Source organism: Rousettus aegyptiacus, unplaced genomic scaffold (assembly GCF_014176215.1).
Source record: "Rousettus aegyptiacus isolate mRouAeg1 unplaced genomic scaffold, mRouAeg1.p scaffold_m13_p_3, whole genome shotgun sequence".
In the NCBI taxonomy this organism is placed as follows: Eukaryota; Metazoa; Chordata; class Mammalia; order Chiroptera; family Pteropodidae; genus Rousettus; species Rousettus aegyptiacus.
Window position 1 is genome coordinate 4,176,901 of NW_023416306.1, and position 15,032 is coordinate 4,191,932.

Sequence of the window (15,032 nt, forward strand, 5' to 3'; positions counted from 1 at the left end):
AGCGGCTCCGCCACGGGCGCCGTGAGGGGGCCTCGCGCCAGCCGAGACGCCCGCCGGAGGCCTGCAAGGGGCGGGCGGGCGGCAGGCGGAACGCCTTCCTTTCTCTCTTTCTCCTTTTCTTTTTCTCACCAGCTTCCAAAAGTCGCAAAAGCGTCTCCCTCGCACTCGGAAGGGGCGCGGAAGGGAGGCGGGCCGCGGCGGCTCTCACATGAGCCGCTCCCGCCTCGATCCATTATTCAGATCCATTATTTATGGACGGCGTCCTTCCTTTAAAGACTTAAAGACGTGGCCACACAGCCCGGGGAGGGGACAGGACTTGCCCCGGGCTGCCTGGCCAGGTGGGTCTTCTTCAGCAGACGCGAGGGGCCCAGGGAGGAGCCGGTCACCCCGGCACACGGCTCTTTCTTTCCCCTGACGGCCTGTCAGCTCTGCCCGCTGTGCAGAGGGAACACTGAGTCCCCCGTGGGAGGGCAGCTTCACGGTCAAACGCCCACAGTCTCTAACCCCGAGGGCCGCGTGGCCTACGCCACGTCTCTAGAAAGTGACCGTCCTCCAAGGCCTGAGAGTCCAAGGGCTTTGCAGTATGAGCAGGAGCCAAGGACGACAGAGCGCGGCTTCAGGCGGCCCCAGGTGCGGCCTGGCCCCGTGGGGCGCACTGACTGGCGCACAGATCGCGCCCTGGGCCTCGGGCCCAACCCGAGACCGGGCCGGGCTTCCGTAAGTGACCATCTGCCCGTCGCTGCGAACTCTTAGCAGCAAAGCCTGAGAAGCTGGCAGAGGGACAACAGCACCAGTAAAGGGGACTCGAGGGGACCTGGCTGGGACACTGAAGTCCCTGCCACACCTGCTCTAAGTCACACACCTGGCAAGTGGCAGAGCCAGATGCCCAGCCCCAGGCTCGTAACCACAGCGCCCCGCGCCTTGCCCGGAGCTGGTGCTGTCTTCACTGCGAGCCGGTTCCCTCTGTCCCCTGCCCTCCGTCCCCGTCCCCCCCTCCCTGTCCCCTGCCCTCGGCCGGCAAGCCAAGAGGCATCTGCTAGGTGCAAGTCGAGCATGTCGCAGGCTTCCATGATGCCACCCGTGTCTCACGCTCTAACACGTGGTCTCACCACACCGCATACAGCGCCGTGTCTTGCACGTCATCGATGCAGCTGGACAACTGGACTCCCTGTGGGGAAAGCGGAGGTGGCGTGGAGACAGAGGATCCCCGAGCCCAGGGGAGCCGTGAGTCACTCCCGAGTCGGGGCCCTTCGCCTCGTGTGGCAAAGGGCACAAAGCAGGGAGCGGATGTCAAGGGAACGGTTCTGTAAACGATGTCACGGTGGCCCACGGATCGGCAGGGCGACAGGAAAGGCTGACCCGGATCGAGCTCCCATGTGAGGGGTGAGGAAACAGAAGAGGGGGAGGGCAGAGGGCTGGGGACACACGCCTGGGTCAGTCAGTCCCACCCTGTCTTGAGCGTCAGCGCCCCACGCACGAGCCGGCCGCACCCCGGCATCTCAGCCGCGCCCCTCACAGCGCACCAGGAGGTGAGAGTCACCAAACCCGCCTCTGGGCCCCCACGCCCCGGCCCTCGTGAAGTTCCACGTGGACAGGTGACTGGCTCTGCCCAGTGGAACATGACGGGGACGGACCCTCCAGGGGTGGAGCTTCCGTGAGCCCGGCTCCTGGGGCCCACGCGGGAAGGGCGGGTGCTGTGAATGAGGAGCGGTCCCCGTGCTTTAAGGCACTGCGATTCTGGGCCGGTCCCCAGCCTGTCACGCTGGCAGGGCATTTTACAGATGAGCAAGCAGGCTCGGAGGCACGAGGCCACCTGCCCAAGATCACGCTGCCTGGAAGGGGGGCGGCCGGGACTCGGATCCAACCCCGTCTCCACCGCCTCCCACCAGCTCCTTTCTACCCCTGGGGACAAGTGGATCCTTCCAAAGGACCAGTCTGTCAACAGGCCCCGTCCAGCCACGTCCCGGGCATCTCTCAAACCTCTCCTCTCACCTCTGTCCGCTCAGCCTGACCCCTAGGCCTTGGGGCGGCTGTCCTGGTCTTACCCAGGGCTCCTCCTGCCCTTCCTGCTTCATGCAAATTTGTTCTCCACACAGGAACCAGACCATCATCCCAAACGTGAGTCTGCTCGACTAAGCCTCTGTACACACTGGCCCCTGTGGCCCCCACCTGACCTGTACCCCTGCCCGTGAGGGGCCAGACGCTCCAGCCACAAAGCTTCCCTCAGCCCCTCGAAACGCCAAGCTCCTGCCGCAGGCTTCGCGCAGGCTGCTCCCACTGCCTGGGACACTCGCCCCTGTGATTTCGGCCCGGCTCGCTCCCACGGCTCTTTCAGACCTCAGCTCAGTTACCTAAGAGGCCTCTGCAGCACTAAGCAGTAAGAGTGGGGGAAGGCCAGGAGCTGCAGGGGTGTGTGTGTGTGTGTGTGTGTGTGTGTGTGTGTGCGTGCGCGCCTGTGTGTCCGCCGTCCCTCACACCCCTCCCCGGATGCCCTAGTCTGCCCAGGCCCCGTCCCTCCCGTACCAAGCCACGCTACATTCGCTTGCTCACTGTCCCCCTGCCTACAGGAACACAGCTCCGTGCAGGCGGGGGCTTTGCCTTATTACCTGGGTCCTTAGAATCTAGCCCAGTGCCTGGCAAAGGAGGCATTTGGTAGTCACCGATGAATAAGAAAATGAATGAACGCTTTGCGTTGATTAACACCGTAAGTGGTCTTGAGTCAGAGAAGATACATTCGAATTTCTCCGCCCGGGACACAGACCGAGTTGTCCCTCTCCTGGAGTCACACCCCAGCCAAGATTCCTCACGAACAAGTCACGACCCTCACAGGGCAGCAGCATTGTGGCTCCTGCCCAGAGACCTGGCTGCACCCGGGGCCCTGTGCTCAGGGCCTGGGCAGTCTGAGGTTTAGGTGCAGCCAGGCCGTCCTGCTAGCCGCGTGACCTCGGACAAGCCACTGGACGGCTCAGTGGAAACCTCACTCCTCTCTTCTGTAAAATGGGCCTAAAACGGTACCCGCCTGCAAGGCTTGGGGGATGCACTGGAGACCCCCAACAATGCCCACAGTTACTCCCCCAGCCTCCGGGCCTGAAGGGGGGACCACCGTTTAAACAGCTGCGGATGTTTACACTCAGGAGACGGGGGTTGGAGTGAAGGAGGTTAGAAGGCTGCTAGGGGCAGGGAACTCACACGGGTGAGCAGCTCTGCTCTCGAGGAAAGGTCGCCCCTGTGCTGAGCCCCGTTAGCCGCCGTGCACCTGGTGCTCTGGTGCCTCCGTTTACCCCGAGCGCCCCACAGCACTAGGTTGCCCCTCTTCCCCAAGGCACCACTGTTCAGACCTGGGCCATGGTGGTGGGACCAGGGGCTGTACCTGCACACACTTCCTCCCGCAGCAGGGGTGCCCGACCCCCAGGTTGCAGACCGTATAGGTCCGCGGCCTATTGGGAACCGGGCCACACGGCAGGAGGTGAGCGGCGGCTTCGTCTGTATCTGCAGCCGCTCCCCAGCGCCAGCATCACCACCTCAGCTCCGCCTCAGATCCTCATGCATTAGATTCTCATAGGAGCACCGGTCTCTGGTGCCAAAAAGATTGGGGACCGCTGACCTACAGGGACCCTCCCCGTCAGAGGGCAGAACCACGTTGCCCCGCACTCGCTGCTGCAGGCGAGGGCTGCCCACAGCCTGCGAGCAGCAGGGGCTGGCAGAGGCCTCAGGAAGGCAGGGCTGGCGGCTGCACAAATGGGGAGTGGGCGGCGGCCCTGGCAGCCCCCTCTGGCGGAGCCTCCGGCGGGCTGTGTGGCCTGGGCAGCCCGAGGCGCTGGCCCAGGCCCTGGCCCATCTGCTCAAATTTCAAAGGCAAATGTTCTGAGAAATAATGGGGCCTAATAAGCCAGACTGATCGATATTTCATTGAAGGGGAGAGAGAGAAAGACAGGGAGAGAGGGGGAGGGGCAGAGACTCGTACACCGGGAGAGACAGGGAGAAACACACGGAGAAAGAGGGAAGGAGACAGACAGACACGGACAGACAAATCCACAGCACAGACACCCGGAAAGAGAGAAATAACAGAGAGACAGAGCCCCCCACTCGCCACCCCGCCCGGAAACAGACATTCACAGAGACAGACAGGGGCGCAGGGCGACATGGAGTGGGAAACTCCGGCAAAGGCAACGGAGGGGGACCCCAGGGGCGGGGGGGCGGGGACAGGACGAGAGCCGCGGGGCTCCGCGCCTACTCAGGAGGCTCGGGAGGCTGCTGACAGCTCGGCCACCGTCACCGCCGCGGTCTTGTCCTTGGCCCTCAAGCCTTCAGGCTGGGGAGCACACGGAATATCTTTGATGCGCAAGTTTAAAAAAAAAAAAATCTTTCATGAAGGCCAACCGGTCTACTTTTTCTTGTGTTGCCTGGTCTTCGATGTTCGCGGCCAAATCATTGTCAAGTCCGACGTCCTGATGGTTACGTCCTACGTTTTCTAAGAGTTTTCTAGTTTTGGGTCTTTGATACTTTTTAATTTTTGTATGTGGTGTTAAGAGTTCAACTTCATTCCCTCCCTCCCCCCCGACACACACACACACACACACACACACACACGTACATTTCTAGTTTTCTCAGCTCCATTCGTTGAAAGCACGGTCCTTCCTCCTTTGACGGACTTGGCATTTTTGTCGAAAGCACCCGATTCCGTGCGCGCTCTCAGCCTGCGCGTCTGTCTGCGCGCCGCCGTTTCGATTCCTCCGAGGCGCGTTTCGACGCCATGAAACGCGCATCCCCCAACTCTGTTCTTCCTTCCCAGCGTGGTTTCGGCTATTTTGAGGTCCCTTGAGATTCCACGTGAATTTTAGGATAGATTTTTCTATTTTGGGGGGAAAAAAAAAACCTAGTTGGGACAGCGATAGGAATCGCACGGACTCCGGAGATGGCATTCGGTGGCCCGTATCGTGACCAGAGCGAGTCTTCCGACCCACAGGCACGGGACCTCTTCCCTTCTATTCGTGCCTTTTTTCATTTCTTCGGCACCGTTTTGTCGTTTTCACCGTGCGAATCCCTTTTCCCCTTAGTTAAGTTCATTCCTAAGTTCTTATTCTTCTTTTCCTACTATTGTAAATGGAGTTTTCTTAATTTCTTTTTTCAGGTTGTTCATTATCGGCGTATAGAAACGCGGTTGACTTCAGTGCGTTCGTTTTGCGTCCTACTACTTTGCTGAATGTGTTTACCGTTTCTCACAGTTTTCTGGTGGAATGTTTAGGGTTTTCATGTCACCTGTAAACAGAGATCATTTTGCCTTTTCCCTTCCAATTGGGATGCTTATTCCTTTTTCTTGCCTAATTTCTCTGGCCAGGACTCCCGACACTACGTTGCACAGACGACCTGGCCTTCTTCCTCCACAATGCTTTTTCAGGACCTGGGGTGATTCTGCAGGGCAGCGTGTCATGCGAACTCCTGGCTTGCTCTGGTCACTGTCCCACTGAATTCTCATGACAGTCTTCGGAGACCTTGTTTGTGAGTCCACTGCACAGAGGAAAACCAGATGCCCAGAGAGGAAGGGTTCTCACTCCAATGGGGAGGTGACCAGTGGGGCCAGGGCGGCCAGGCGGGGTGATCGGTCCCGTGCAGGACAGGGCACAATCTACCAAGCGGGGGGGCGGCGGTGGGGGAGACACCAAGCCCTGCACTGAGAGAGGGGAGGGCTCTTGGCTGAGAGCGTGCAAAGAATTCAAACACATGCCAAAGTTAGAGTCGAAAGGAAAGTTTATTAGAGAAGGGGCAACCCTCCACAGACAACGTGGTCCCCTCAGAGGCCGGGAGTCAGGGCGCCTGAGAAGACTCAGAGGGAGAGGGAGGGGGGGAGGGGGAGAGGAGGAGAGGGAGGGGGAGAGGGGGAGAGAGGAAAGGCACCGAGATGGGGAGAGGGGCCGCAGTGCGCGGGGAACTCCGTTTATCTATCGTTCTCGAGTCCCGGAGATACAGTTGAAAGGCTTTGTTTACCCATTTCCTTTGGCAGAGACACTCAGTGAGGAAGGATAAGACTATTTAGCGTGAAAAGGTAAGAATACGTAGCGTGAAAGCCCCGCCGGCAGTCCGCAGCCTTTAGCCCACAGGTTCCCCACGGTTTTAGCCATCGGGAATGAATGATTTCATTCTGATCATTCTGAGCAGGGCGCCACACAAAGATGGTTCCTCCCGGTTTCCCTTGGCAGGGGTGGGAAACGGGCCGTTAGCAATCCCGGCGGAAACCTCCCTTTGTTCTGCAGGTTTCCAGCGGCCTGGCTGGCTGCGGGGCTGATCAGCACACTGCAGCCTCCGAGAGCGGCTTGATTTAACACTTCATTCTCTTGCCTCCGCCCGGTGTCTGCTCCTGCACTGCACGGCTGACGCCGGTTCTGACTGGTGGGACAAAAGGGCGCACAGCTGGGTGACTGTTTTAAAGGTCGCCACTCCCGGCCCAGGGCTGCCTGATTCCAAAGCGCCTGACCCCTCCCTCTCCAGCCCAGGGGCTGCAAACCTCGGCCCGGCCCATGGACCAAATCCACCCGCAGCCTGCTTCTGTGCAGCCCGCGTGCGCCAGGAACGGTGTTCATATTTTTTTAAAGGGTTGCGGGAAATCAAAGACGACCGTGCAAAGCCGGAAACACCTACTGTTGGTCTCTTTCCAGAAAAAGTTTTAGCCGGTGCAGTGACTCTGCCGGTGGGGACAGGGCGAGAGGCACGGCCAGTCTCCCCGCAGTCCCTGTGTGGGTCCCTCCTGCCAGACTTCGGCTCTTGGTGGCTCGACCCTCCCCCACCCCAGGAGGTGAGAAATGTGACACCTCAAAGTGGGGCATTAAAGTTTAACGGGGAGTGATGCATATTTGATGAGACTTAACAAAGCATCCTTAACGCTGTCCCAGACAGGCCCCTGGGGGCAGGGGTACTCTGCCGCCAAAGCCGAGCCGCCCACCCGCAGCCCGCGCTCCCTCATCTCTGAAGTGGCGTCCGTCCGAGGATGACTTGGCACTGCCGGCTCCCCCTGAGCCCAGCGCGGGCCTGAGGTCTCCAAAGGAGCGGCACCTTCATTATTAATATTACCAGGCTGTCTGAGAGGTGCGTGCGCGGGGTCGCAACTCCGGCTGCCTGGCTCCATCCGAGAAGGCCCCGCTCTGCGGGACAGACTCGGGAGACTCTCCTGCATCTGATGGGCCGCAGGCTGCCCACTGGACGGTCCGGCAAAGTCATCTGAGCCACAGGACTCACTTATCTGCTCCGCTGCCATCGATATGACTTTGGGGCCACAGCCAAGGCTCAGAGCCACCTGGCTATGTCTGGGGGCCCCCGAGGGCGTCTCGCAAGGGGCCCACCGACATCTTGCCTGGGCAACTGACAGAATAAGCCTGTCTCAGCCATGCTGGATGGCGGCGGCCTGGCATTTTCGAGCTGGGAGTCCTTCGCCCTGCCCGGCCATCACCGACATGCCACCCTTGGTACCCCTCCCACGGAGACGACAGGCACCCTGAGCCTGCAGCCCGGGTGTTGCAGCCCACGCCCGGACCTCCCACTGGGCCTCCCTGGGCCCGTGTGCTCAGAACGGCGCTCCGATCTGCCCCCAGACCTGGTCCCCACCCGGGTTCACTGTGACCAGCGCCCTGTCACCTAAACGCCTGGGCCAGACACCAGCCGGGGGGTCACCCTTGCTGACCCCTCCTTCACATGAATCGGGCATGCCCCGCCGACTCGGGCCTCCCTCCCCATCCAGAGGGCTGTGCTGTCCTCTGGTGCCCCTCGTCCTCACCCCTCCCCCATCAGGGGCCCTGGCTCCACCCTCCCCGTCCCCCATCTCAACACCTGTGGGCCTTCCCATGCCATCTGCTCCTTGGCACCTCTTTAGGGGACCCTTCCTGACCATGTCAGACCCCCACGGGAATTCCGGCCCAGCCAGGGGTCTCTGTCCTCAGGACATACATCACAGAGGCCACTGACCCACCTCCCCTGCAGATAAAAGCCTGGCTGACCCCCTGGCTCAGCTGCCCGTACCACCCTGAACTTGGGTTCAGGTAGAGACACAAGAGGACACCCTGCTCTGTGCCACTCACCTGGCCTCTACTTATTGAGGCCCTGCTTCCGGCCCAGCTCTGGCCCCCGGGCTCCAAAGCAGCACTGTGGAGCCCCGAGATCCCAAGGTCCACCCACACAAGGGCCCCTTCCTCGGAGCAGGCACTTCCGCCAGCTGACATCCGGGGGCTCTGCGCGGCTGTTCACGGACACGAGCAGAGTGACCGGCTGGGCTGGCGGGGAGCCCAGGCCCACCTGGACTCTGAGGAGCTCAGTCTTAGAACCAACAACTCCCCGAAGTTAGGGCGTTGTGCCTACAGAGCATCCATCCCAGCCCGGGGCTAAAGATGCGGTCGCCACCTCAGGTCCTGTGGAGTGACTCTGGGGGTGCCGAAGGCAGGAGGGGCGGAGGGAGGACAGTGGGAGGCCCACAGAGGGCCCTGGGGCCATCCACCCCGAGCGGCTCGGTGTCAGCCTGTGCAGCTCTGTGTGAGATCGCCTCGGAGCACAGCACTGCGGCCACACTTGACTCCTCCGAAGGCTTCGAAGGCTTCATGTGACTGACAGACGGGGAAAGCGCAGCCGGGGGATGGGTGGGGGGCGGGTGCTCCGCCTGGTCCCTGGAGGAGTCCCCGGACGGGCGGGGCGAGCAGAGCCCAGCAGCAGGAACAGGAACCAGCAGGAGGAGAGGAGGGGGCTCGGCGACATCTGGAGGGTGCGTCCCGTCTCTGGCTCCCGGCTCAGGGGGAAGCAGCTGCCCCCGCAGCCCCTGCAAGTCTCTGGGCCCCCTCAGCGTTCCCACGCCCACCTTCCAAGACGGCACAAAGGCATCAGCCGCTCTCGCATTTGGGGAGCATTTCCAAATTCCTTCCTCATTTGTTATCTCTCTTTCTTAGGGAAAAAAAAAAGAAAATTCTCCCAAACATCCTTGGAGGCTGATGCGTTCATGATTCTAAGATTCTCTGGTCTTAAGGCTCAGTGGATAAAAGATTCTAGGGGCTGGAGGTTCTCGCTCCGTGCCTGGGGGCACGGACAGGTGCACGGGCCGCAGCCACGTGGGCAGCGGAGCCCAGCCTGGCCTCAGGCCGCCTGCCCTGGCCCGTTCCTTCCAGCCGGTCGTGTGGCAGGTGCGGGGCACCAGCGGCAAATCTGGGCTGGAAGTGGGTACCTGCTTTACACTCAGGCCCCACGGACGGGGCCGGGGCCAGGAGAGCGTCGGAGCCTCATAATCGAAGAACCAATGCTGGGCCCTGGGAGCCGGTGGAGAGTTCTAACGCTCAAGGCCCACCCAGATTAGCCCAGGCCCTGGCGAAGGTGGTGGTGGTGACGGCGACGGTGATGGTGATGGTGGTGGTGATGGTGACGGTGACAGTGATGACAGTGGAGATGACAGTGCTGGCGGGGGCGGTAGAGGTGGGGACAGTGATAATAACAATAGCGGCCAACATGTATGGAGCCCCTGCTCTGCGCCAAGCCCTGTGTAAGAAGCTGACGCACCTTACTCGCTGCATCTTCAGGGCCACCAAGGAGGTTCGCTTCTTGCACTATTATTATCATCCCATTTACAGATGAAGAAACTGAGGCGCAGAGAGGTGAAGTCACTTGCCCGGTTAGTTAGTGGCAAGGCTGGGACAAAAGCCCACATGCCTCCTGCACGGCACTGTGTCAGCCACTCCTATCTGGCGCCTGTCGTAGGGACAGCACGTAGCAGCCCCCGGGGGACACGGCGTAGCCCACGTCCCCCGCTCCTCCCGATCCACCCTCCCGGGCCACCTCGCACACCTGCCTGCCTGTCGGCCTCCGAGTCTGTGTCGGCACTGTGCAGAGTGACTTCACGGCCCCTGTCTTCTGTGACCTCTGACATCGTTCTAAGAGGCAGATCTGATGAGCAGATGGGGAAACTGAGGCCAGAGAGATGTGGCTCGACAGAGGCTCATGGAGTGCGGCTGAGGCGGCGGCTGGCCGAGGGCCCGGAGTGCCCTGCTCTCGGCCGGGTTCCGCCCTCCGTGCTCCTCGGGGCCATCAGACCGGTCACGGTGGACGCTCGCATGGGGGGCAGCCCAAGGGCCCTGGTGAGGAGGCACCCAGAGTCAGGGGAGCCTCCCGGCCTCTCTGAGCCTCGGCAGGCCTCGGCGCAGGCCCTGGCACATCAGGGAACGTCAGTGCACGGGAGAGTAGGGGAAGGCCCGTGGAGGACGCAAGTCGTGGTGGCCCAGAGCCTTGGGGTCCATGCAGGAGGCCACGCCTGCCACGCCTGGCCAGGATGGAATGCCCTGGGCGAGAAGAGCCAGAACTTCCCATCGGGGAGGAGTCCAGGTGCAGATAAGCCAAAGTCCCTCCCGCAGCCGGCCTCCGATGAGGACACTTCCTGAGCCTCGCATCGCCGCGCCTGAGCCACAGGGGTCCCATGGGGACCTGGCACCACAGGGCTTGGCCTGGCTGCTCAGAGGAGGCCAGCCCCACGCCCCCCACCCCGCCGCCGCCACCGCCACTACACACACACACACGCACGCACGCACACTGCTGTCACCATGGTGGCAAAGCCTCTTGGCAGAGGGGACATCCAGACTGGGCTGCAGCCCCCTCCGCAGAACCCAAGCTGTTGATAATGGGGGAAGTTGAAAAAAACAAAACCAGATGCTTCTTTGAACATTTCTGGCATTCGTGAAGCTCGGAGTCTCATCCCAAAAGCAGCTAACTTCCACTTCTCGCTGCTTGTCTCCTGCCCTAAGCCTCCCCGCCTCCAGGGCCAGCATGGGAATGACGGGCCTGCGCCTTCTGTGGGTCCCGCCGCAGCCCAGGCCTGCAGAGCCCCCTCCCCTCTCCCCTCCCCGTCTCACAGGGCTTCGTCTCTCCCGACCTGGCTTCGGCCTCCCCCGAGAGCCACATCCATGGCTGTGGCTGCTTCGTCTGAATTTGTGCCCGAGGCCCACGCCTGATGGCTCCGTAGCCTGCCCCCGCTCTGCTCCTGAGAGGCCACGGCCTCTGCTGGCCCCCTGAGGCCTTGTTGAAAAGGAAATGAGGCTCTGCCTGTGCCCTGAAGAAAGGTGACTCATGACAGGGCTACTGCCCGCCCTTCCCCTGGGCCCCGCAGAGAAGCAGGGAGGGGGCTGGGCCTCTGGGGGACTTCACTGCCTGCATGTTGGCTTGAAGAGAAGTCAGGCCACCTGCCAACTCTCAAAGGGGCAGAGACCCAGGCCCCAGGCCTTGACACCTGCCCCGGAGCATCGGAGAGGGGGCTCTGCGGCACACACCCAGGGCACCATGGGCCTCAGTTCCCCCTCTGTACCTGGAGGGGTTTAAGCTGGAGGGTCTCTAAGGAACTCTGATACTGCAGGATTCTAGAACAGCACACCCCCTCCCCATCTCCATCACCGAGGAAAATAAAAAATAACACCCACCACAGCTAATCCTTCCCCGGCTTATACCACACAGCTCAGCTCTCTCGCCGGCTCCTCTGGGGGATGATGGAAATGTGAATTTAAATAGAGTTATGTCGAAAGAACATTACCCAGCATGGTCCCAGCGGGGAGAAGGCCTGCGGAGCAGCAGAGGCAGGCCCGTGGTCGGCGGGCTCACGAGAGGGGCCAGCGCCTTCGGACAATTACAATCAGGACGTCTTGATTAGCTTTCCTGCCGCCTCGCCCATTCCCATGAATCTCCCTTACCGCTAGCCGCCTCTTTTCAGGCTGGGGCCAGCCGCAGGGGACCAGCCAGGTGTGGATAATCTCCTGGTGGCACCATGATGCCATCCACAGCTAACGAGGACTCCAAACCTGCTTTCTGGGTGACTCACTTCCCCCTCCTGGCCGGGGGCAGCCACCAGCCTGGGACGGGATTAGCACGGCTGTCTGCTCTGAGCTGAGGGCTTAGCCACGGGGCTCTGAGCAGAACGAAGCTGGTGCCAGGAGCAGGGGACACCCAGGAGGCCCCTGGCGCCCCACACACAGTCCTGCCCGAGCAGATCCCCGTGGCCGCCACACTCCTTGCTCTCTCTTGTCCCCGGGGTGTCCTGGAGAGAAGGGGCAGTCTGCCCCGTTCACTGCCCGGCACAGAACAGGGACTCGGGGAAAGGCCGCTGGGACCAGGAAGATCCAGAACATGGAACTCAGCAAGGTCAGCTGCAGGAGGTGGGCGCTGCTGGCAGCGTGAGCTCCTGTTAAAGGTGTACTCCCTGGGGGTGCCCGACACCCGCAAGCTCAGGCCCATGGGGTATGGCAGGTCCCCAAGGGGAGAGCCGGGGCCAAAGGCCCAGTTTTGGTATGCCCACCACCCACCCTCACACTGCGGGGCCTGATGTGAATGAATGGAGCCTGCTTTGGGGTACGGTTCCACGGCTGCTTTTATCCCACAAATGTGTGGTGATGGCAATGGTGATGAAGGTATGATGATGGTGATAACAGTGATGAGGATGAGGACAGCAGCTGTGTACGGGCTCCCAGAAGGATCCTGGTGCTTTTAGAGGTCGGCCTGGGGCAGGGCACGCCGCAGCCCTCACTCAGAGTTCTTTGGTTACTGCTGGAGTCTTCGGGGCAGGCTCTCAAGGCCCCAGGAGCAGGTGTCTCAAGCGCTATGCCTATAGGTCCTACCCACAAGCCCCCACCCCCGAGCAGGCTCCTGGCCAGGGTCCTCCCCTCAGCCCCCAGGAGGCAGTGGCTGCCAAGGGGACCCATCCCTGTGGCTGCCAGACTCATCATGGCTTCTCAGGTCTGATGGAGAGAGAAGACCCCTTCCCCGCGCTGAGCTGAACTCAAGCACCCCCAACCCCTTAGATGCAGTCATGTCTGGGGGTCACAGTCTTTCCTAGAAATTGCTGCTGGCTTGACTGTTGTGGGCGAGCCCATATCTACCCTTCCCAAGCCTTGTCTTCTAGCCATATACTAATGTAATGCCTCCTGGTGCCTTTGAGTGAATTAGAAAGAGGTACCCCTCTCGGTCCCCACCACCCTCCTCAGCTGGGCGCTCTTGTGCAGGACACGACCTGGACAACTGTTCCAGGTGACCCTGCCTCATATCTCATCCTGAAATCCTAACGCGAAGGGTCCTCTTGCATTAGCTGCACATGCAGCTGGATATCTCAGGAGGGGCAGTGCTGTCAGCCTGCAAATAAATCCACTCTGAGTCCCAATGTGGGCTCAGTGGGGACACCTCATGTGCCCATAAAACCTTAAGACATTCCTAGGAAACAGGCTCAACAACCCGGAGCTCGGAGAGGTTGAATGACTTCTCCAAGGCCACACAGGAAGTAACGAGCCAGGGTTCCAGCTCAGGCTGGCCCCGACACTCCAAGTGATCCAGACGTGGAAACCCACAGCGGGGCTTCCTACCCTCCGCGCTCCCGATCCTGGACCCTACGTCCCGCCAGCATCATCCCACATGGCCTTGGCCAGCATGCCCTCCTCGGCATGGAAACCACAGCAGCGGGGCTGAGGCATCGCAGGGGCCCATGACACCACCACACCGCTGTGTCAGTGTGGGATGCAGCAGCCTGTCCAGGGACAAGTGTTTCCTGAGCCTCGGGCAAGGGACGGGGTCTTCTGCCAGGCGGCCATGTGAGCATGCCATCTTGGATGTGGACCCTCCAGCCCCGGTCAAGCCTTCGAATGACACCGCCCCGGCCAACATCTTAACTGCGAGCTCCTGAAGGCCCCTGAGCAGGCCCTGCCCAGCCTAGCTGCTCCTGACCCCCATCAGCTGTGTGAGATCACAAACGTTGGCTTCTTCCAGCGGGTAGGCTTGGGGGACGCTTGTAATGCAGCAGTCGGTAACCAACAGAGCAAGTGTTTTTTTCCAAAACCGAGCTCCGAGGCGTCCTGGGCAGCGGCCTGGCTTCGGCAAAGGTGCCCCGGCTGGAGCACCCACGTCGGCAAGAAAGCAGTCGCCGGGGAAAGTGTACAGAGGGGCTGAGACTGGGGGAGCCGCAGGGAGGGACACAGGGCTTTGGTCGTAGGCCGAGGGGTTCGGGTCTACGTGCCCCCGACCTTCCCGCTCCTGGGGACTCCAGAGTGAGGAGGCTGCTTCGCAACGAGCTGCTCTGAAACAGGAAGTGGATCCAGGTAGGCCCGGGGTCTTGTTCGTTCGTTCGTTCGTTCGTTCGTTCGTTCGTTCGTTCATTCATTCATTCATTCATAAATCGTAGCCAACCCCCAACTGAGTGCCAGGAGCAACCCCATTAAGACGCCCTTCCACATTGTGTCTGGGAGAAGGCTGCCTCACTGAGAGCCTCAGACCTTCTCTACGGGACAGGAAACAGGACCCGGGATGCCCAGTGGGAGGTCAGGCATGGCCTGGGGCAGGCGGGGGCCGGGCTGAGAGAGGCCAGGGCTGGACGCCTCCCAGCCATGCTCTGCTCAGCTGAAGACGGTATGGGAAAGAAGGTGAGAGATTCCGAAAAAAGGCCAGCGAGTCCGAAAACAAGGCCAGAGAGTCCAAAAGCAAGGCCAGGTAAGGAACCTTAAAGACTGCCTGCCCTTTGACCCTATAATTCCCTAAGAATTCACCCTCAGCAAGTAATTAGCAAGACTGTTAATGACGACTAGAAATTGGAAATAAATGTCCAAAAATGAGAGGCTTTCAAACACCACGTCCCCCCACCCAACGCTGGAGTCCGATGACCTGGATATGAATCTCCGTCCACAGCTGTGTGACCTCTCCGTGCCCCAACTTCCTTTTTTGTAAACGGGGAGATAATGGGACTTAGCTATGGGTCCCTCTAAGGACTAGGTGGGGTAGCCCATGTAGCAAGTCCCAGCACGCAGATCACCTTCCGTGCACGTTAGCTAATATCATCATTAAACAGGCCCGAATTTAAAAGCGAGTCTTTGAATTTTTAAGAACATGGGGAAAAACTCACAAACAAGTGATTAAATGCTATGCACCTGGCGAAACGCGGTGTGTGCCAGAATCGGCCATCCCCACGTGGGCCCGAGGCCCTTCTCTGGATGGAGGGCAGGACCCGGTGGCTCGGCCACATACGGTGTGGCACCTCCATGAGGGAACTTACCTTA